The sequence below is a fragment of the Catharus ustulatus genome, chromosome 3, assembly GCF_009819885.2.
Source record: "Catharus ustulatus isolate bCatUst1 chromosome 3, bCatUst1.pri.v2, whole genome shotgun sequence".
Lineage (NCBI taxonomy): Eukaryota > Metazoa > Chordata > Aves > Passeriformes > Turdidae > Catharus > Catharus ustulatus.
In genome coordinates this window covers 60,139,658-60,164,511 of record NC_046223.1, presented here as the reverse complement: position 1 = coordinate 60,164,511, position 24,854 = coordinate 60,139,658, and positions in this window count along the sequence as shown.

Below are 24,854 nucleotides of genomic sequence, written 5' to 3'. Positions count from 1 at the left end.
CTGGCTTTTCTATAGACATTTTTATCTTTTTGAAAATTAAGAATAGAGGCTTAAAAAAAAAAAAACTTTCATTGTAGGGTGCAGGCAAGGGATGGTATGTGATCTGTGTTCAACCACAATGAAACAGGAGGCAGGAAAACAGGTTCTATGAAATCTTGGGCTTTTTTTCCTCCCCTACATTTATGTGTTTCAAGCTTACTACCCTTTAGACAACAGTGCAGTTATTCATCCAGGGATGTGCTGGAGACAAATTGGTTCATGTTTTAAAAGAGTGATGAGAGATGGCTGTTATGTAAAATTCATAATACTCAGCATCCTACCTCTGTTACTTACTCATCATCACAAAGCCATCCAGTTTGATTTTAAATACAGCATATTAATCATACAAATCTGAAACAAATTAAATATTTTTTTCTCTTTTCTGTCACTCACCTCTTGACTTCATATGTGGGCAAGTAATGCTGCTTCTTTCTTCCTCTTTGTTTGTCTCGTTGATTGATGCTGAAAGTCCTTTGGAGCCACTTCTGAACTATATTTAATGTAGGGTCCCATCAGCTGAAAGATGTCCTAGACTTCCCTGCAAATTCTCTGCATCACTGTAAAATATTAATAATTAAATGTACACGAAGAAATTTGATCTGATGAAGACAAAGGTGGTAACCAGTGATTCAGTAAGCAGTTAGTTGGCTTAAAATTACTCTCTCAGATCTCTCACAGTTAGTTAAGTATACAACTTGAGGAGTTTTGTTATTCTTGGAGTATATTACCAGAAATAATTCCAATTTAAAAGCTCTTGTGGAAGATAGATGGAATTGAGAAGCTGCCACATGATCAAAACAAACAAAAAACTCCAAACAACACAACGTTTTCTCAAACTTTTTTGAGGTAAGCAGTAAAGGTGGATGGTTAAAATAATTGCCTCCATTAGAGAGATCGTGATCTTTTTAAGAGATGAGGGAGTTACCCTAAATACTACGTGATACAAAATTTCAGTTACCTAATTACACAGACAGTGTATTCAGGAACGCACAGGTAAATTTTTCAGCTTGCAACACTGTTCAATAAATCTTAGAAAACTATATAAAAGAGAGTAGAGCCAAAGGTTAATATTTCAAAGACTAATGAATTTTTTAATACTGAGGAGTTTTACTTTGGCCCATGACTACTTACATTAAAAACCTGTCTCAGATTGATAGAAAATAGCCTAGTGTTCTCAGCACTCGCTTGAAACTTTGAAGATCCATAGTGAATTCATTATTCTGTCACTAGGTACCATTTCACCCACTTACTGAGAAAATTTATGCAGGGTGAATCAAGAAAGTCTGCAGTTTTCAGAGACAGAGTTATCTATTTCTAACTATCTCAAGTTGTCTCTAGAGACATGAGTCTGCTCAGTTCTGCATTCTGTGGCTCACTTTTGAAGGGTTAGTTAATTTTTCTGTGCACAGCAGGTTGCAAATCCACATCTCCTGGCATTGAGATGAAAACCTTTCCAACTCTGTATAGAAGCCCTGCAACAATGAGACAAAAGCAGTCAGGATTCATTGAGGAAGAAATGAAAAAGGAAAAATTTGGAACTGATATTCTTCGAGGTTCATCTGGGAAGAAGGAAATCCTTATGAAAGCTTTTTACATTTTCTATTGGAAAGTTATTGTATAAACAAGCAGAAATCTGACCATCCCAAACCTTTGAAGTCTCATTCATAGAATCATAAGTAAATTTAAAAGAATTAAATAGAGGAATTATTCAGTTAAGCATTGCAACACTAAAGAGACCAGTGCCCAAGTCTCTGTGCAAACAATGGCCTCTTGTATATGGGCCATGCCCTTAAACACACCCAGATGCCTAAAACTGCCAGAAGACAATGCACGTTGTGTGTTTAATATTTTGGGGATCTATGGTCTCCCAATAGCAGCACTGCATCAACACAATGCTGTAGGTAGCACCCAACAGAAAGACTGTAGCATGCTTAGTTGTAAACAATCTCAAACATAAATACAGATTCTGCTTTCCTCTTACTACTCGGAAGGAACATACAGATTATTTTTCACAACATCAAACTAATACTGCTGCAAACACCAACATTTTAATGAAACCCATTAAAAATCACAGACTTGGATTGCACTGGCACAATTATGTGAAAATGTGCTTCAGATCCTCTATGTATTCCACAGCAGCATGTGCAACCATGGCCACAGTGGTGTTAATAACCAAATTCACTTAGACAAAAGTTGTCTTTGTGCCTGTTTGGTGTGCTGTGTAGTGCTTGCAGACATACCTTGCATTCCTACCCTACCTAAGCCCCTGACTTAGATGTACTTTCTATGCATGCGAAACACATGTGGCTTCACTGAGTGAGAGCCTTTCTCTTCATCCCATTTTGTTAGTCCTTGAGAATGATAAGAAAAGTATATCACAAGGTTTGGGTATGAGTGATATTATCTTGAAAATTTTCTGCAAAAACTGCCAAGGACAGTAAAGATAAACCAGAACCTATTATTTCTGGTATAGAAAACCAAATGGAAAATAGAAAAAGTTCACATAGAAGCTGTAGTTCTGCCATGCAATACCATAGTGAAGTGCCCAAATACGGTGTATAAAGTGACACCATAGAAGATGTAACATTTATTTTAATGTTTTGACAATTACCTTCAAAAAAACCCTTATGAATTTCACTGTATTAACATGGAAGCATCTCAGAAACGCTCTAACTTTACCTAGGTAAATACAGTAATTTCACAATTATAAGCTGCACCTGATTATAAGCTGCACTTCCAGGTGTTGGCAACATTTTGTTCTTCATCCATGTATAAGCCGTACGAGATTATAAGCCGCACTTTTGTTCGCAGCGAGGATCCGCATGCAACTTTCACAAAGTTGCCAATTAGTAACAGAATCCCTGCATAGCGGGGTTTACTGGCTCAGCTTGGGGCTGGATGGGCTCGGCTCAGCACTGCCCTGCCACCGGGGTAGGGCATGTGCTGCTCAGCGTGGGGCTGGCGGTGCTACTTGGCGTGGGGCCAGGCGGGCTCCGGCTCAGCTTGGGGCTGCTGCGGGCTCGCACTTCCAAGTTGGCAAATTTCTGAACTTCGTTGGCCGCTCCAGAGTATAAGCTGCACTTCTGGGTTCAGACCAAAATTTTAGTCAAAATGGTGTGGCTTATAATCGTGAAATTACTGTAATTGCATGATGGAGGTTCTTGTTTGTTTGCATTTCTTTGAATCAGTAGCAAGGAATGTACCAGAATATCAGACCACAAAACATTCCCAACATTTTTGAAAAACATGTTTTTATACTGCTGCTGTCAATCTTTCAGGTGACCATTTCATATCTGTTCACACAAACACCCCCAAAAATAATGTAGGGAAACCCCACCTTAGTGGTTACAGGATTTATGTACGTCCACAACAGCACTGCAGATAAGTTCCACATACATGTAGAAATTACCTTCAGAACCTCTCTGCCATGCTGAAAACTAATATTATCCTGTACATTTTGATAGGTACTTGATTCTTATTATTTTTTCCTCTTTAGCTGGAGCACATTGCAGGTACGTGTGTATGTACTGCATGCGGACAGACATGTATAAAGCAAGCCATGGAAGTCTTGAACAGATTAAATGTTGCAGCAATGCACTTAAATGAAATCACATGCAGAAATTTTCAGGCTCAGGTCAATGTTTAATGGCATTAATGTGATTCCTCAGCTGTCCCTCTATATGCACCAAGAAACCTTCCTAAATAATGCAATCTTTGTTGCATTTTTCCAATAAATTTTAGGAAAGTGGCATACCTTTACCATGCAAAAACACCAGGGCCAAGTCCAGGACTTGGTGTCAAATGTGTCCAAGAAGAGTCATTGCTTAATAGACTTCAGTGCCCACTTGTTCCAGCTATCTGCAGAAGTATAATTTCTTTTCAGTTTCTTTCTTCATACATTGTCATTATGATTAATTGCCTCCAATTCCACATATCATTGCAGTTCTCAATATATTAATAAAAAGTAATTCACAAAAAAATAAGTTCCAATAATATTTTTCTGTCACAAATGGCACAGTCTGTCTTAGAACTGGTCCTGTTGACTGCATTCCTAGTTGAGGTCAGAAATTAGAATACTAGCTGGTTACTGGTTTACAAAGTATTTTTTTACTCTTGTGAAAACAAACATACAGAATAAACAATAGTAGCTTCCTAAAACTTGAAATATCCTCATGAATTGTGAATTCTTAAAAAAATGTATGCAGAGAGGTGGCTCTACCAGTCCATTGGTGTAATCAATGTAAAATAAGATGGTAAAAATTCACACTTGAACCAGGAGCAGCATAGGTCCCCAGGACTCCATTTGCCATCACTACTCAAATTAGTATCTCAGGTAATATGAAATAATGAGTAAAGACTTCTCAAATACATTATTAGATATGATCTTTCCTCTTCCACTGCTGTCAGCTAATGAGAAAATTCCATACAGTCTCTTCACATAATCTAAGGCCTAAAGGGACTGCTAGGCTATTTGTTGTTCCCTCTAGTACATCACATCAGTAAGTTTCATCCAATTGTCCCTGTGCTAAACTCATGAACCAGCCAAAAGAAAGGCATTGTATTTTGATTTGAAGAATTTAAAGGGCAGCAAGTCCACTTCCTAGCTTGTCCTGAAGGTTTATGTACTTCACTTATGAGTTGTTCCTTCTTGAAATTTGTACAGGATCAGCTGCTAGCATTCACTGTGCTGCCTTCCTCCTCTGTGCCTTTTTATAGCTAGCATGTGCTTTCTAGGAGACAGATTTCAATCAAACCACCTCCCAGACACTTTTATATCCACCTGCAAGGTGTATTCTTCAGCTTTCAGATGGCTTGCATGCATCTATTCTGCTGTCTTCAGTTTCTCACCCTTCTATCTCCCAAACAGCCTCTGTATTGACTGCCAAAGCCGAGCAGCACTGTCACAGAGGGAGAAGCTGTCTCCCTGGTTTTGTTTTGAGCAGCCCAGCACAGCCTTAGTTGTCACTTTCTGCAGTGGGTTGTTGCTAAAATCTCTGCACAGGCACCTCTCCAGGTCCAAAGCCCATCTTCTGCAGTTGTGTCCAGCTTTCTTTGATCCTGGATTATATGCTGTCATTGGAAAATGCCTGAACAGCCTTGCTTATCTCATTATTGCTATCCCTCAATTTAACAGTCTGCTGATTCTGGTATTATCTCCACATTTTCTCAATAATGAACTTAGACTGTTGCTAAAAATAAGCACTAGTTTCAGTCTTGTGACTGTCTTGACAATATCTTGCTTAATCTGTGAGGGCCTCTCATTTGCAAAGAGTTGTAGGATTTTTTCATTTACCTTGATTTTGACCTATAACACTACTTCTATACAAAACAGTACTAACATAAATCAGAATATAGCAGTGCTGACAAAGCATCTCAACAGTCACTGATCACACTGATGTACATCAGACATGTCTTTAGCCAACTTTTCCATGCTGTATTAGTACAAGTTAACTATGTCTACTGGCTTTAAAAGATTTGCCATAGATATTTGCCATCATCCTTCTCAGATAGTAAAGGTCTGTAAGAGTCTCCATCAGGTGAATATTAAATTTTTTTTAATAGGCTCACAGAGTTATATTTAATGGGGGTTTTTTTTCCGTTTTCAAATATTCACCTAGTAATGTGTCACCTAATTTTCAAAATTTACTTTATCACTCAAGTATTTATGCTCTTAACCATTTATTTTCATGGAACTTGTTTTTTTTTCTTTTGTTTCCCTATTTTTTTTAGCTTTTACATAACCTGCCACTTATTTGATTACCATATAATCCCATAGATTTTAGTTTTATAAATACACATATAAATTCTTTTCCACTTCATCTTTGAGTAATGAAGTATTTTTCTTCCTGACTACTTGGTAGACTACTACTTCACAGAGTTAGCAAGCTGTATATATATACGTACATATATATATATATGTATATATATATGTACCAAGAACACAGAAAGTAGTAGTGTCTCAAACAAGGGATATGTTTTCACTGGCATAGATTTAGCCTTACCTCTCTTACAAAACTAAGAATCTCAATTAACCATGAATTTTCAATTTCCTAGTTCAGAATATGACATACGCAGTCCCCTGGGACTGCAATATGCTGGCCAACCCTGAACTACAAAAGACAGCAAGAGAGGAGGCTAAAGGCATTCCCTTTTCTCTTGCCCCTCTAAATGCCCTCTCCTTGCAGCCAGGCACCTCCAAAGACCTTCTTACAAATCAACGCTAGTCGAGGTTGAACAAAGTGTTTTAACACAGGAAGAGACCTCATAAGGGAAAAAATACCGCCAAAACACCTTCAAGATCTATAAATTGTGAAACTGAGGTGAAAAATATCATTAACAGCTCAGAAGTCATTTTGCAGGCAGCAGAACAAAACCATTGCTTATGTGACAGCACAATAAAGCCTTTGCTTATGTGCCAAAGGAAATCCAAAACCCAAGTGGCAGCAACCCATTCCTTGGCCAGTATTAAGTTTATAGACACAAGTCACAGATACAAGTCACTTTCTTTCCCGTGCAAATAATGTGTCCAAAAAAGCAAGTTTTTAAGTATTGCAGTCTGTCAGGGGAGAATGAATCCACCCACTGAAGAAGCATGGGGTATTTCACAAATTTCAACTTAGGGGAAAAAAAGGCATGAGGAGACAATTGCAAGGGATATACTGTAAATTATTATTGGGTCAATTACCAGCTTATCAGTGTCTGATACTCATTTATCTGTACAAAAATAACTTACTAATACAAGTCATGAATATCTCATCCATTCTCCAGTTTCCTCTGCCAAACTTCTCCATTCACCTCAAATGTTTGTGAAGCATTGACTCAGAAAAATTCCTGATTTAACAACACTTTTTAAGCTTTTGGAAGAAAGCAGTGGATTAATCATGAAAGAAATGTCTTTATTCTATTTGGTGTTTGGCCCTGCCTTCATTATCAGGAAACGGAGAATTTCAAAAGGATGATGAATTTCTTCCCAGCACTCTCTCTTACTCTCTCACCAGAGATGAAAAGCTCCATATCCCAAACATAAAGATTTGACTTTAGGAGAGCAAGAGATAAGTTAATAGCAAGACAAGGTGCAACACTGACCCCTTGTCTGTTTTTCTTTTCATTGTTCATAAATAACTAGTACAGTGATCCAAGGAAAAGCCCTTCCAGCTGAGCTATCACAAGACTTACCTGAAAACAGGCTTTGTTAGCTTTTTTTTTTCTCCTCTCTTAAAGAACTTGTATATTTTTATACTTTCATATTTACAGGCTTTGAGTAAAGACAGGTTGGGGAAGTCAGAATGCTAAACGTCTTCAATGTGAAAAGGGGGAAAAGTAATGAGATTTCACACCCCAAAGTGGCTGCAAGGATGCTGTTTATTTCTCAGCTCTAACCAGAATTATGTTGCTATAGTTCTGCCCAGAAGCTCTTCCCCAAAGCAGGTGCTTTTTAGAGCCACAAGAAAAATCCCTGACCTATATTTCAATGCTTGAGAAACAGTCAAAATCACTCCTGAATAGCAAATTGAAGGTGTGTAAGAAGTACAGGTAGACATCATTCCAGTAGCTCCAAGCCCTTATTCACAGTGAACAGTAGCTGTCAAGATAATACAACAGGAATTTTGGAGTTGTACAGTGTGCCAGAGATCCAGGAGATTAAGTAACTTTTTATCCATCCAGTAATTTTCAATGCTACCCACAGTTGCTAAATTAAAGCTGAGGGGGTCAGCCAGTCTTCTGTCCTTTTATTCAGCTTTCTGAAAATGCCTAGTCTCACCAGAGCCTTGTGTAAACTCACTATCTAAAAAGCTAAGTCTTGTTGTAAAAGAAAGACTGCCTGTTCCCCCTGCAACCCTGTGTTTTATTTAACATGCATTATGAATCATGCAATGCTCCTGTGTCACTATTTTGCATCAGTCATTCTCAAGGATTTACAGGGAGTGGGCACAGATGATGTGGCTGGATGAAGTAACATGGATTTGCAATTATCCCCTGGTATACACTTCCAGTCACTGGCATTAGGAAGTGAGAGTTCATTGCACAGAGCTAAGCTGCTTTGGGAAAATACTCAGGAAACATGTGGAAGAGATATTAACAAAAGCATTTCAGCTACCCCTCATTGGTGCCAGATGCTGAGTAGTCAGCAGTAGCAAATTATTTTTAGGTTGCTGCTCATCATCTGTCCTGAGGTCAAGAGTCTATGCCCTTCAGAGAGGGAGGCATGGCACACTGGGAGGCAGCAGGGTGATGCTTCTCCTGCAGATTGAGCTTCCTTTGCTTTCCTTTCAAATACATGATAGTCTTTAATTAGAGTACTCTAGAAGGGAGAAGAGATAGTGGATAAAAGTAAAGAAGAAATCAGAGACTTGTAAACAGACAATTCACTCATTTCTCATGCTGATTTCTATTCTGTGTATCCTGGATTTTTCTGCCATGTTCCACACCATGTACTATATTAGAATTCAGGGCCCAGTTAAGCAAAAAACATTCCTCTGTATGGATAGATCCATCACAGGTCTGATTAATTTGCTGCTAGATAATCTATTTGCTAATGAAAACCAAGACATTTTTTCAAGATCAAGTGAGTCCCCCCTCAGCTACTGTAAAACCCCTGAAGAGAAACTTTTCTGGAGAGACAAGAGACTGTATAAAGGGCTCCAGTGAAAGTAACTGCTTAAAATCCTGTGCGCTTTCATATTGAAACAATATTGATACAACATTTTAATTATATGCTATCAAATGTGCTTCATATATTAAACACATACATTTACACTTCCAGCAGGTCTGTTTTCACTGGTATGTGGTGTGCAAATGTTATTTTTTGTAAAAGTGCTTACTCCTGTGCATAGCTTCACGTTACACAAAGAAGAGAGGAATGCAAAGGTCCTAGGTTGAGAAGGAGAACCAGAACATTTCGTTCTCAGTCACTGACTCAGCTTAAGGTCAGTAGCAATCAAAGTTGTTTCCAGATGAGTTCAGTTCAATGGCTCATATGAAATAAATCATCACTCTCAGCAATCAGATCCACAAAGCCAATCACTCATATTTCCACAAAACAACATGAAGAAAAGAGAATCCAGAAGCTTGTTCCTGAGCACACATGTCCTGCAAAATCCCTCGCTTCTAGCCCCACCCCCTGTCCTGATGGGCAGGAAGAGGAGCCATGAATCCATCACATTTCTTGAACCTGTTATGTGAATCAAGACATTTCCTTCTCCCAGCACATGAGGTGGTTCTTGTCAAGGCAAGAAAATCTTCAAATAAAGGAAGGCTTTATTTTGAAGGAATAGAAACTTGTTTCTGTACTACTCAGGAAGTAATTTGCATGAGCACAAAATGAGTGAAAAACACCACCAGAGTTGGTAGCATCACAAGTTTGAAAGAATGCAGGGGCTGAAAAATGCCACACCACTATCAGCCAGTCCCTGTATGCTGATCACTTTTGTCTTGGCCAGCTTTGGAGGGGAAGCTCATCTTCAATCTCACAGTGGTTTCCAAGATACCATTTCTCTGCCACTGGCCCACAGTCCAGATTAACTAGTGACAGCAATTCAGTGTCATGGGCCAGCATTTGGTATGAACCATCTGTCACTAAGAAGTCAGTGGCCAATGAATGCCTTTCTTCAAGGGAGAAGATTTCAAAATCCAGGTGTTTTTACTCAAGGCTCATGTCTGCCCAGCTCTGAGCTCCCCCTCAGTCTAAGAAGACCCAAAACAATTAAGGAAAAGAACCATAGAAAATGGAATGTGGAGAATGAGGAGAGAATGAGCCCCTGAAGCTCATAACAGCATCATTGTGAAATGCAAGGTAACACAGATGTGGACAGATTTTAAAGGTACTTATCCAGCAGTTGAGCAAACCTGATTTTGGACTCCTTTGTCACACAGTCAAGTCTGGGTCACTCAAAGATATTGCTGCACATGGCAGAATTCCTGAGAAATTTTTATTTTAGGCAGATGAGAATGGGATAAGGCTTAGTGTTAACAAAGCAAACTGATGCCACTAATTAAGGCATGCAAACTGTGGTTTCTGGCAACAATCAGAAGGCAAACTAGGTTAGTATCCCAACCAGTGGTCTCTTTTCCTCCAAAAGGGGAAAGACTGACTCACTCCCCATGAGAATCAGAGAAGATAATAGCAATAGGAGGAAGAGAATGAGCATCTTTTCAAAACAATTTGTACCTGTTTCCTGGTAGCTTCACTCAGTTGGAAAAGCTAGAGATGACAAACTTTCTAATGACCTTTCTGACATAAAACTTATCTAAGTGAGGTGATAATTCATATAGCTGCGCTTCAAAGCAATAACACTGTCTGATCTTATTGTCCCAAGTTTCTCCAAATTACCATTTTATTGTTTTGTTCAGACACTGTAATTTATAAAGGAAGAAAGAAAAGTTACAGACAAACTGTTCAAGGTGTTGTATCGACAGTGTAATAAGATCCTGGTTACTCTGTACCTCTCCCTGGAGAACAAATCAGCTCGGAGTGTCTTCTTGTGGCACAGACTTGCACTGGAGATTTTATCACAGGCTATCAAAAAGCACTGGGGATGATCTCTTCTGGTTTCGTTTGATATTACAGCTTTTCTTTTTCAAAAAAATGATACCCTGTGGCAGTGAGAGCTGCCAGAAGAGCAACTGAGAGAGGAGAGCACCAATTACCGGGTGCTTTTAGTTCATGCTGAGTTTAACAGATGTAAGGTCAGCACCCCAAAATGAAGAAAGAAGATATACCAAATAGTGAACATCAGATACTTCATAACCAGCCCACTTTTGTGTTAAGCCTATCTATTTGGTTGTTTGATTGACTTATGTAGGTCAGACTCAGTCAGTGCTGAGCAGTGGAAAGGGAATCCAGCAGCAGTCATGCAGCTTCCCTCACAGCTAGGCTGGCAAGGCAATAGGTTCACAGTTTTGTATAATCAAGAATAAATGACTCAATACAAAACTTGCAACTTGAAACTTCTAATTGCTTTGACAATCCATTTCTGTGGCAGCAGCTACTTTCCTGCACCTACTTCTGTGACTCGTACCATCAACTATTATTACCAAAAGACACCTCTCCTCATGCTTCAACCACCAGAAATACATGTGCTAAGTGTTTAGAAATGTTACCTACACTCCTGAACACAGTCCCTATTGACATATGAATGAATAAATTCGGTATTTCTGTGCTTTCAAACTTTCGTAATGAGTATTTGAAGGGCAAAGAAAGAAGAATCATCTGAGATTTACTCAAATAAACCTAGCTCAGCAGTTTCTGTGGCACAGGAAGAATAACCTTAGTAATGCTAGGAAGAAAATGAGGCTCAAGGGGAGACCTCATCACACTCTACAACTCCCTGAAAGGAGGTAGGTGGTGAGGGGTGGTCTCTTCCCCATGTAACACAGGAAAGGAGAAGAGTAAACAGCCTCAAGTTGTTCCAGGAAAGATTTATATTGGATATCAGGAAAAAATTGTACACCAAAAGAGCTCTCCAGCATTGGAACAGGCTGCCCAGCAAGGATTCACTATCTCTAAAAATATTTAAGACATGCACATGCAGTTCTTGAAGCATGGTTTACAGGTAGGTTTGGCAGTGCTGGGTTAACAGTGGGACTCAATGACCCTAAAGTCTTTTCCAACCTAAACTGTTCTGTAGTTCTATGCTGGCTCACAGAAAGCTGTCTAGTGACTGCAGTGTGAGCAGGAATTGTACAGCAGGGACACCACTGAAGAATTAGTCTTGAACACTGAGCATTCCTACCTGAGAGAAGCACTGAGGACATGAAGAAGGCAAATAGAACAGTACAGAACTGGTGTCATTCTCTGCCAATGTACCTGGTGTAGTTTCTGTATGATGCAGTATGGATGCCTTGAGAGCAGCTCCCAAAAGGTGCTGCTTTAGCACACACACATGGAAAAGGGGGGGGGAAGGGTCTTCAGAGTCCTCTCTCTTTTCAGGTAGATGATGCAACCAACAAAAAGTACATCACTCAGCCAGTTATCCCTCACAGCACTCTTCTGATTTATTCCCAAGAAAATATGCTAGTTTGTTTCTGGTACTGAAAGGTTCAGAACCTTGTAGGGACAAGCTCTGATGACTAACTGCAGTCTGCTGCCTTATTCATAGACCACATCAGGTTTCTGTGCTTGGGAATGGGAACAATTCAAGAAGTCTTATCTCTAGAAAGGTATTTACAGGAAATTGTCTGCAAGATGGATGCTCAAAAAACAAGCAGAATTTGTTTTGAATGAGAAAAATTTTTAAAAATATTAAAAATTCTGCAATATTTATTTCAATTTCCTTCAAATGAAAGTAAGAAAAAATGTATCCAGTTTTAAACTGAAGCACTGAAGCATTCTGTCTTGAATCAAACCACAAAAGGTTGATTAACTTTTTCCATTTTGCTTTGGTTTTAATCACAGATGTTTCCTTTTTTTTTTTTTTTTTTAATCAGCACAGTTTTATCCCAGGGAATTTAGACTAAATAACATTAAACCAATTTTAATTAAAAGCTTTAGCTATTCCCCTGCAGGTTTGTTTCAAAATCAGAAAGAGGCATGGAAATTACTGACACTATTCAGCAAATAAATTTTTACTAAAAGCATAGAAAAATATGGGTTGGAGGAAATCTCTAGAGGTCATCTAGTCCAATCTGTCACTCACAGTGAGATTGAGTCTACTCAAGGCCTCCTCAAGCTATGTTTTCAAAATCTTCAAGGATGAGGAGTCTCTAATCTTTGCAGCACTAAGTTGCCTGTGTCAGATACGTTTGCTCCATGAAGCAGCTTTTTTGGTGGTCTCCCACCATGGGATGTGACCTCTACAGTTATCAGAGGTAAAGTTATAGTGGCTGCAATAGAACAAACTTCACCTGTTTATTCCTCTGGATTAGAATAAACATGGACAGCTTTTAAGGAAGCTTAAACCTTCAGTGAGTTTTACTGAACTGCAAACTTTAACAAACTTCCTCAGGAAAGCAGAAATTAATGTTCTCATACACAGCAACAGTTCATTAGCTTGCCAAATCCCCATTCAACTTACTCTCAGCATTACAGTTAAAGAATACTAATAGCTTTTATCTAGCACATCCCTGAAGTAAGATCTGAATCAGACTCTGCAGGTATCGATCTCCCTTTACTGTGGAAGGAGCTGCCAGTCAGTGAGGAGGCAACCTTGATTATTTGCCCAGATATAGTTAGGAGGAATCAAGGTCAGCATGTATGTCTCTTAGGAAACATATGACCTGTACTTGCATCCAGCAGTTAAAAAGAAACTGGCAGTTTGGCATTGCTTTCCTTCTTTTCAACTGAAAGAACCAAGCAGCTGTAACTACAACAGCGTAACAGGAAAATACAAGACCATTTAAATCTTTGCTCTTGTTGCGCATTTCCTGTTCATTTTTGGTGTGCTCATTTCCACACAATTACAAAAATTTCTCAAAGAGTCCAACTGTAGTCATAACAGTTTAAAAAGCAAGTTACATCCAGGTTTCTCAGATTCCAATAAAGACTCAACTGTTTTTCATAAATCTCTAAAAATAAAGCCCACAACTCCCCACATACTGATTGTGCACAACGGTCCCATGATAAGCAGCAACCTATCAAAATTCTGATTTTCTCTTCTGTAATCTGTTTGCCAACTCCTGTTCATCTGGGATCTTCAGATTCAAACCTGTTTCACCTACTGATAGTAATATCCTGCAGATGTAGGAGTCCTTGACTCCTTTTCTTCCCTTGATGTCTCTAGATCCTTCATCTGACTTCCTTCATTGCATATTTCTTTCTGTTCACTTTCATGGTCCTCCCCACATCACCTGCTTTCATTTGTCATGCCCCTTTCCTCCCAGCCATATATCCCAACAAACTACTTTGCTGTGCTTTTCCCAGTACTTTTGTCCTGTGTTTTTTAATCCTCTGTCCATAATTGCTGGCAACGTTCTTTCCTGATGGGCACACTGCCATTCACTCTTGAACATGCACTTCTCTGAAGATGTCTATAAACCACACTTCTTCCCCTAAGAAGACTGCTGATTGACCAAATGAGTTAGAGAGAGCAGATATTCTTGGGGCTGAGACTGGAGTCAGCAAAACACAGAGTAGAAGCAGCAAGTGTTCAGTACTTTCTTTCTTTGAATACGGTGCATGTGCAAGCATGTTTCTAAGATAATAATTTCACAACTGTCTGTAAAATACCTCATTAATAATAGTAATAATAACCATGGTCATCAATTCTGTCCAGTTAATCACAATTATCAGTCTTCAAATTTTCAGGGAGGTTTTTTCCAGGCTGAAAACTGGCAGCAGTGCACAGGGCAACAAAACCTCAATGCTTTACCACTGCTTGCTTCCTGTTTCTGGAACAGTCATCCTGCAGAGCATCTCGTCTTAACAGCCTCATGCAAGAAGGGTCAGTGTCTTTTGTGCAGTTTTAATTGGCTGGAAAGTATTTTTCGATTCTCAAGTCTTTGAATTCCAGCTTTGCCAAACAAAGTAGTCCCAGCAGGGTCCCATGGTTATTTCTGCATTGCTTTATTTGTAAGCCTCATTCACTTGAGAATGAATTATAGCATGTGATAGTAATTAGCTGCGGAAGTCTCATCAAACTCTAAATAAATTCCTTGTGATCAAAATCATATTATGTAAATAAATACAACTAAATTGATAAACAAAGGCTTCTGCAGGAGTTCATTGTATGAAGAAAAGTTAATGAAAGTACTGTGTCCTCAAGAACTTCCCCAAAGAATGGAAAAGCAGCAGGGACAGAAAGGCAGCAATAACAGCAGGATTAACATACTCTTAAAAGGAAACAGAAATTAAAATAAGAGAGGATTGAGGATCTGGCCAGAGGATGTGGATGGCAGAAGGTTGACTCATTTAAAGACTCTTGGGCCTGGAGGTTGCGTGATCACTCCTCAGCCTTCCTTAAGTGCACTTGAGATGAAGTGGGTTGGATTATTCAGCGCAAAAAATTCAGCTCTGCTGAGCTTAGTCTACCTTGCTAGGGTAGTACTGTTTTACACCAGATGAGAACCTGTCCTACTTATTAAACTCATTCTTGATACCAGCAGGCTGTTTGCTGGTTTTATACCAGACATAAGAGACATCACTTGCCCATTTAACCCAGATTTTGAAACAAAATAATCTAAATCCATTTGTTTGGTTGTTTTTTTTTATTTTCTTTACATTCCATGCAGGAAGCTGGGGGAGTGGGGAAAAGGGGAAGGGCAGGGGCAGGCCTTTTGCAAAAGAATGAAAAATATTTGGATTTTCTATATATTTTTTAAAGAAAAGTATGAAATTTAGAGGAGTAAATTTTTCTCAGTGAAAACCAAAATCCACTGGACCATGATAGAGTCTCAAGCTATCCCTTTGGGGATTCATAAATCTTTGGTTAATTTGAGGAAAGATACCCTCTAGGGGGATAATACTCCTAATGGAATTGACAAAACAAGTGGAAAATGTCTTTCCAGTCAGATTTACGCTATTCCTTACACAGAAGGAATGAAGACACAACGGAGAGCTCAAGGCAAGAAGTTCTCTTGAGGTTTCTTAAGAACTGGAAGCTGGAATAATCATCTTAGTCATCAAAAGATGAGTATTTAATTGGACCAACAATGTCCTAGATTTTAGAATCAGAGCATGCAATGCTAACTATAAGCCATATTTATCAAAGACAGCTTTGTCATTTGGAATAATATAAATAGAACCTTCTAAAAGCAGAAGAATTTTCTGTCCAAAATTCTCTTTTTTAAAATTTGAACATGGAAAAAACAAATATGTATAAATGCAAACAACTAGAGCATCAGGTAAATGAAAGGCTTTGCAATTAAATATTTCTCCTCTTATTGCTCAAAGGTTTCATGTTGTTCATCCGACAATGAATGACCACTCTTTCAATCTAAGGATATTTTCTTTGCAGAGAATGCTATTCAGAAGACTTCAGCTCCATCTCTGAAGCAAGGCACCTACATCTGTGTCAAATAAAATAGTGCCAAATTTGTTGCTGTGATGATGGGACAGTCCTGCAGCAAAGACCACGCACAAGACAAAGCACCTTGGGATCCTGAATGGTACTTTCCCTGATCATTTATCTCTGGGCATCAGGGAGGAGAAACATTGAAACTTTTAGCAGGGAAAAAGAACATTTGTCTAAAATGCAGAGGTGAAGAACTCAGTCCATGTCAGTGTCAGATAAATTCAGCAGCTGGAATGGACTGTGCTCTTTGCTGCATCTTCACCAGGTGAATCAATAGGAAAACATGACCAAAATCTTGATATTTAGCAGCCAGTTGACTGGATTTGATAATAAATCAGTCAGTGCATTTACAAAGATCTTTGTGATGATCTTCAGGATTCAAGAATAAAATCCAAATTTCCTTGAATTATGTCTTCAAACTAAACAGACAAAACACATTTTTTACAACCTTCTTTCAAAGCACAACCATGGGGTTTCAACATTATATAAACCTTTCCTCTTTCTGGAATATGATATTCAAAGCTACAAAGCACTTTCAAACAATATTATGTTTAAACCCCAAATCTCAGAGCAGCAAGGGCATACTCAGAATTAATATAGCCAAAGCATTCTTGACACCACTTCATTTTTCCCAGTTGGTGTGCACACTGTCTGCATGCCAATAGCTCTCACACAGCAAAGTATGAGTGGAATAAGTCTCCAGGACAGCTCTCAGAGCTGCTGGAATGATCAGGAAGGAAGGTTTTGCTGCTAGGTCACTAATTAAACACTGGCCTCAAGATAATAATGACTAATCTCTTTTAGCTAGTGTTCAATATCGTATGTAAAGCAGGGCAGTGGTTTCAACCCTGTTTCCAGCAGCCAGAAGTGACAACATAGAATGCACTTGCACACCAGCAATTTTGTTAGTTTGTTTGTTCATTTGTTTGTTGCATTGAAAGCCTCCAAAGGCTGAAGGATATAAAGGACATGGAAAATAAACTCATCAGGTATAATGTTAGATTAGTGGCATGGATGAGCTTCGGGACTATCCATAAGCCTAATTAGGTGTCCCACTCACTATTATGTCAGGACAAGAAACTGTATTCTTCTTTTCTTATACCAGGGCCCAGGAAAATCAGGCTTTTCTTCTACTGACATGCAAAGAGGGTCAGGATTTCTGTTCCCTCTCTCCCATTCCATTGTCCTGCAGCAACACATGCTACATCCTGTTCTTCAGGGATGTCCTCTCTCATCTCCTGCCTAAAATCTACCTTCTACAATCCCAACTCCTTTAGGAAAGCAAAGGTTTTGCCTTGATTTGGAGAAGCCCTGAGCTGGGGGTAGGACCTGCTCCTGTCCCAGTCAAATAGAGAGCTCACCCACCCCATGCTGGGAAGCTGTCACCCCACCCACTCACCCCAGGTTGGCTGTTCTGCACCAGCACCTGATGTCTGGCTGTGGAACATCCCCCTTCAGTCCCTTTACAAAGTTTTCACTGTAAGAGTTCATAAAGTAATTATTCTAGGATAAGAGCTTTGCACTGCCAAGTGTAACATTAAATCCCACAACCATGTACAGTGGCAAAGGAAACTTCTGATTGTTACAGTAAATGTATCTCTAAATCCATTTGGCATTTGTTCAGGTATGCTGTTCTTTTTTTTTTTTTTTTTTTAAATAAAGATTAAATTGCTAGAAAATTTATTTCTGAAGGCTTTACCTTGGAAAGAAATTCAAACCCCTACATGTCTAGACTGTGCAGTGGGAGCAGTGACTTCCTCTTGGTAACTCCAGCATTTCTCAGAGGACTGCAGTTGAAGATAAAGGCAGCTGGTGGCAAGGAGCAGTCAGACAACTGTGTACACTTAGGATATTTTCTGTCTAGAGGATTTCAGCTTTTTTCCTACATTCCTTTGATGAAAATATGGAAATTTCAAACTTACAAAGCAGCCTGGACTTCCCTCTGGACCTCTTATGAGATAAAGGCACTCAAGACCTGGTTAGGAAATGACCTTTAAAAAACCCACAAACTGCACCCTGAAAAAATTTACCTGCTCCAAAACCCCTGCTGATGTAAAAGAAGAGAAAGAACATGAGTTGTTTTTCAATATCAACCCCGTTAAATGACATCTTACAAGCACTTCATAAAAGAAATCCACTTGACTATACAACAGCTGCAGAAATTTACTTTGCAGGCATGTATTAAGGCACACTGAAAGCTGTGCTCAACATTCCTCCCCAGTCACATGGCAGGAGCTGGCTGCTCCTGTGCTCACACACGTGAGGCAGGAGCACTTGGCTGCAGCCTGTGGAACACTCACCCGCCACATGTGAGGGTGGCTCTCCCCCAGCACCAGACTTTCCCCTGGCTTTTCCTTCCTCCTGCAAATGTCAATCTACAGTTATCCACTTCTTAAAATATTTTCATTTCTTTATCACTGCTATTTTGAACTACATAACAAATTCTAAACCCATCTCAGCATATACATGAAGGGGTCTTTTTGAACAAAAATCTCAGAGGAGCCAGGGAGTCTGGAACAGCCATCCTAGTGCTGAGGGAGCCTTGCAGCACAAATCATCACAGGCTGCTTCATTAATTAATAATCTCTAAGCATTTAATTGGTACCACTGGATATATTCAGAACGCAGAAATGAGAGTCAGAGAAATGAGGCAGCAGGGGTAGAGCTCTTTCAGGAGTGCACAAGAAAACTGAATATTCCTGTAACTTGTAGCCTGACACTTTAACAACACAGCTCTCTCTGCCTTCCACATAACATCCAGGGTCTTTCTGTGGGATACATACATCTCATGCTTACTTCAAAAGCTGGTGTCAGTATTCTTGGGGCTGTGGAGCAAGAAGAAAGACTCACTCTTGAGCCTTGCCCAGATGTCCCAGAGAGCAATAGAAAAGTTCCTGCTGACTTTGAACACAACTTTTCCTTAGCATACATTCAAGATGGGTGATGGGCTTTCTGTGTAAGGGCTTGAGGGTCTGCTCCAGCAAAGGGTTTTGGTGTCAGTAAAATCTTACCCAGCTGAAGGTCACGGCAGTGTCCTTAAAAGGTCTTTTCTCACCCAAGGGTAAATGATACACTTCTTGAGGAATGCTTCTAAGGCATCAAGGGAGAAGACTGAGCCACTTATACATCACTTCCCATCCTTCCTCTTGCTAATTATGTGCGTGACATAAAAGGAAGAACATACCTTTTTTTCTGAAAAATAGAAGTGACCAATATAAATTAGGGTTGCTGTGAGACAGATTGGAAAGCATCTTGGTAAACCTACATTTTCGAGTAAGTGCATAAAATTGATCCAAATCCTTCAATAAAGTACTGCTTTACTTCCTCCACAAAAGAAATAATGTCTCTGCATTGAGACAAACTCCCAAGGTACAGAGTGTAGGAGTGTGAGCATAGCTGCACCTTCCCAGTGGGACTGGCAGATGTGCCAGCCCTGGAGAGGCAGCTCGGAGCTCAGACTTAGAGTGGCCATCAGGCCAACATGGAAACTGCCATGGTGGCCCCTGCAAGACCAGAAAAACCTGTGGCACTGGACACAGAGATGTGAGAGGTAGAAGGGAAGATGCCTGCTGCCTGAAACCTCTTCTCAGCTCCTTGCCTCAGAACAAGTCCCACTGCACACAGCAGGGACAGGGCTCCTGCTGCCTGCCACATCTCCAGGAAGACCTGAGAGGACTCAGAGCTTTGCCCTGTGGAAATTTGTTCAATCCAAAACTTTTTCAACAACACACACTGCAGTTTCAGAGAGAAGAGATGCTTTGGTTCTTCATGATTCAGGTTCTGAAGTGCTTTGCCAGAAGGTTTCCAACTAAATCTTATTACAGCAAGAGCTTTCAAAATTCAACAGCCCCCCTTTTGTTGAGTTATTTTGCTAATCTTTTTCACGGCCTCACCTTCAAACTTCATCTGGGCCATAGCGTCACTAACACTGGTCCCCTCTTCCTCTGCTAAACCCTCCAATTTGAAATCTTATCTGCAGTTTCATTCTTTCTCTATGGCCAATATGAAGACAAATTTAAGCTCTATGCCCACATTGTTCAGTTTGTTGCTGGCTACAAGTGTCCCTGTGCTGTCCGACCTATTGACTTTGGCTCTCAACTACCCACTCACCATCTCACTGAGGGCTTGGCACTCAGAGCTTCTGGGTGATGTGAAATGGTTTCTATTTCACTTTGCATCACATACAGTCTGAGAGGGGAACTTGAGCCCCACTCTCTGCTCTGAGCATCATGCATGGAGCAGGCTCTGGCCAGGAAGGGTTTGGGGGTCTCCAGGTAGGGCAAGCTTGGGGCTACTGATCCTGTCTGACAGTGTGCTCAAGGCACATATTGTGGGCATGCACTCCCAGGTAAGTTATCCTAGACGTCTTAGGTTGCCATACAGGAACCTCCTTCCTCTGTTCATGGCCTCGTTTTGCAATTGGGTCTTTTGGAATGTTGGCATTTCCCTGCCTCAAATGTGAGTCATGGTAACATTGAAGTGAGCACAAAATGCCCGGCTTCCCAGATCAGGGCACTTATCCCCATATGTCTGGGCTCAGATACTCACTCAGGGAGGGAGCTGTGCTCTTCTAAAGAAAGATGATCAAATTCAAGGTTGATTTGGAGGGCAGGATTACTTAAGCTGTCTTTTCAGCTAAGTTACAGGTAATTCCCATCTCAAGTACATAAAGCAACAGTCTTGTGTATCAGTCTCTGTGCTTATTTAGAATTTGTATGTATAGTTTGCATTAGGAAATCTGATGCATTCATCTGCTAGAAAGTATCTGGCAAATATAAGGTTAATGTAAAGACATAAAGATATTCCTTTGAATGCTTTCCAGAAGTGGTTAAGGGATTTACATGATTTTTTTCTTAGGCATTACCTTATACCTGCTGAGTTATGACAAACAGGTATAACAGCAAGGACATTCTAACAAACAATAACCCCTGATGAGGAAAATAATATTTGCTCCTAAGATAAACCAGGTAAGGTATGTTCTGATTGTCTGTGATAAGACCTTGTAAGTGTTTATAACTGCCATAGGCTTAATTTCCAGAAGGCAGTGATGTGCTCTCGATGGGTCACATATTTCTAATCTTTTGTGATTTTGTCATGTTTTTTTCTTATATGCCCGCTATTATATTGAACTTAGTGATAAATAAACACGATTTGTGGGCAGAAACACCTAAGTCAGTTATAGCAATCAGTGGTCACAGCACATTAGCACCATTACAGACCATAAGGCAGTGCAGAAGTAATTATTATATATTTAATATTAGACACTCATTGGATTACTCATTAGACTACATCCAACTCATATCTGCTTTCTCCTCCACCCCCCTCAAAAAAGAAGACAAAACTAAAAACCAAATCACCTAACTACTTTGGTTTTACCTTAAAATATTATTATGAAACCTGTGCAACCACCTTCTCTGAGACAATTATAGGCCGTAGGACCACCAGCTAAATGTGTTAAATGGCACTATAAATATCCTTTCAAGCAAAAGAACATCTGGTAGGTAAGCTGCAGAGAAGTAAAGGGATCTTTTAAGGATATTATAGATTGTTTTCTCTGTGCTCTACTTTTTCACATAATACTGTTTCTCACAGATCTTTCTCTAACTGCATTTTAGAGAAATTTACTGAGGTTTTATCTCTGTTCACCTTTGTGTTGCATACTTTACATGCCACCACCTCTTAACACCTGCTTAACAGTGTGGTGAGAGACTGCAGGTGCCTTCACAGCCTTGCTGAAATTCTAAATGCAAAGGAGGAGTGGATTTAGAAACTGCAAATGGATACATCAAAAAAATAGAACCAGCAAAAAAATCTGTGCAAAATGTTGAAAAATTCTTTTCAGAAATGCCTCTTCCTTGCCTTACTCATGGTATTTGTTACACTGATAGCTCATTTCCAATAAAAGTAGCTGCAGAGTTTGTCATACACGATTGTGTCACATGTCTGGAGCTTCCCTAGCTTGTCTAATTCCCTGTGCTTATCCCTTCTCCTAGCCTAGATAACTTTTTTCATTGACCCAATTTTTTCTTACGTCCTTCTTTTTTTTTTTCTTTTTTTTTAATTCAGAAAGTTCTGCATGCTTTCATTTATCTGAGGACTTACATCAATCCCTTATCTGTGCTCAGGCTCAACTCTGCTCTGGAAATACAGCTCTACTCCTGGCTACACAGACTAGCCCAGCCATAAAGGCTTCATTAAACTGAAAGTCCTTCAAAACAATCAGCTCCCTAATACCAAGGCTGGCTTCTTTTTCCTAGAGGTGCAAGGACCAGGAGTTGCCAGAAACTTTAATTTCCAGAGATTTAATTACCAATTTTAATTTCAGATGTATCTGAATTCTCATGTCTTCAATGCCAAGGTTTCTGACATAACTTGTATCTACACTTTGAAGTTGACAGCATTACCTGTCTCACCTAAAGTATCAGCTCTTTAAGTGCATCTTCTTGTCTTGGTGACCAATACCACTGACTTTGAGGATGTACTTCTTAGACACAGGAGGCTGTAGACACCCCTTCTGAAGTTGGGCCCAAAATTTTTCAGCTGCTGTCCTATGCAGTGGCATAGGATGACACTTCTTTTCAAACAGAATTTCTGGGTTGCCTCCTAATTGTCTTCAGACAGTACAAGGTTAATATTCATAGTTTGGGGAAGTAGCCATAGGGTAATTTTAAGGGGCGAATACATGGTAGTGTTTACCGATCAATAACTAGTGCTTACAGTAACCTAGGCTCTATTCAGTCAGGTCTACCAATAGAATTCTTTAGTTTCATACTGCTGAACTTCCTGAGCTACACACTTCATGAAAAAAAGAATTAATCTGACCTCCAGGTATTATTTGCAATGCCCAGGTAATTGAGCCAAAGTCTTGGACAATGTTGTCTGTCTAACATAGTCTTGTATTTCCTAGAAGTTTTGCTATGAGGCCCACCATTTGTTACAGAGATTTTCAAGAGACCTGTGGAACAGAATTCATCTGTCAATAGTTACTGCAATTCTTTGAGCCTCTATTGTGAAGAATTATACTATTGTCTTTTAAGCATCTCTTAACACCGGTTTTTAATTGTTCAGCTAACATTATTCATTACTTTCCAAAGATCTGAGTCACCAATGTTGTACATCTGGTGCTGTCATTCACCTTCCAAAATAGTGAAAGATTATGAAATTTCACTGTTCTGATTGGTAACAAGCCAAGAGATTCATTATATTATTCATCCTGTTAAGATGCAACCCTCTCTCTAAAAAAAAAAAGCAAGATTACTTCAGCTGGCATAACGTTCACTTGCCCTAAAATTCCTCTGATGTCTTCTGCTGTTCCATACATTACAGATGGAAAACACCACTTTGGCAACTTGGTGCAGGGAAGTTTAAACTTTAAACAAAGGAAGCAAGACTTTCACTAGAGTGTAGTGAATGGTAAAAATTTTCTATACCAAAGCTGATTGTAGGTTTTCATCTCCTACCTTTGCCAATTCAAACAGTGCTATGCGTACCCTGCAGTCACTAATCTCACTTCCTGAACAGTAGATCAGAGAGCACCATGCTGCCTCACCTGCCCATTCCCCAGCAGCCACCCAAGTCACCTCACAGGGCTGACAGGCAGCACAACCCTGGCTGGCAAGCTAGACTAATGAGCCAAGCAGTATTGTTGGAGACCAACCAGAGTAATGGTGTGAAATCATTTCCCCACAGAGCACTTTTACCTTTCATTTCAGTGCTGGCTTTAATGGTACATTTAAATTGTGCTGAGTAATTGTGATGTTCCATTAACACATCACAGTTAGGTCCAGATGTTCCCTTGCTCGAGTCCTGTGACCACCCCCTCACATATAGAAACCTCTTCATTCTGAGCCAGCCTCCCATCTTACCCTCACGCTCAGCAGTTGCTGCCAGCACTGTCATTCCCTGATGCCAGCTCTGAGCCTGCTTAGTGGGTCTAGGTGACATTGTAGCAGATGTCAGCCTCTAATAAAGGAGAGAGATTATATATATTCGCCTATCCTAGAAGAAAGGATGGCCAAATGTGTATGCAAATAGCAGAGAAGTGCATTTCATCCTTTCATAAATAGCAAATGATTGCAGTGCCTTGAGAAACTGAATTCAATTAAGAAACATTTACATCACTGTTTTTTCCTCCAATCCTCCTGTGTTACAGTTCTTGGAAGTCTGCCTCCCTAGCAGAGAGCTGCAGTGGTATAAGCACTTCATAAAAGCACTTTGCAGAGGAATCCACTTCTAACTTGATATGTGGGCTATTATAAAGCAGTTTTCATGAAAGTGTGTTAATTCAAAGGAAAAATCAGAACAGCTTCTGCTCTCTTCTTTTAAAAACAAAGAGTTTTTAGTGATGGAAAGCAGACACATATGCCTAAGGGAAACCATCAGTTCCACTGTGTGCAGTCAGTGGAATGTAGGAAACCAAGAGCACCTATGAGAAACATGGGTAAGAGGGCCACTGTTGCCTAGATTTGCATGAAACATAACAGTTGGTTTTGCATAAAGGTTTCCTTTTGTCTTTCACTGCTACCTGATTTCTCAGTGGCCTGTTTTCTACTAGAAAAACACTGGATAATCTGCTGTTTCTCTACTGTCCTACACAATCATCTCTGGAATTAAAGATTATTATGTTGTTTACTGTAATTGCCCATCCCTTGGTTAATGACTACAGTTATAGATGGACAAAAAGCCTTTCATGTACTTACACAATCTGCCAGACACAGGGCACTATGAAGCAGGGTTCAAAGTCCAATTGATTCTACTTCCACACACTGGTAATTTTCACAGCAGCTGTCCTCAGAGGATCTTGCTGAGCTTCCCTATATGTTCAGGATGGTATGAGACTGACCAAACACAACAGTAGAAAGTGTCTTA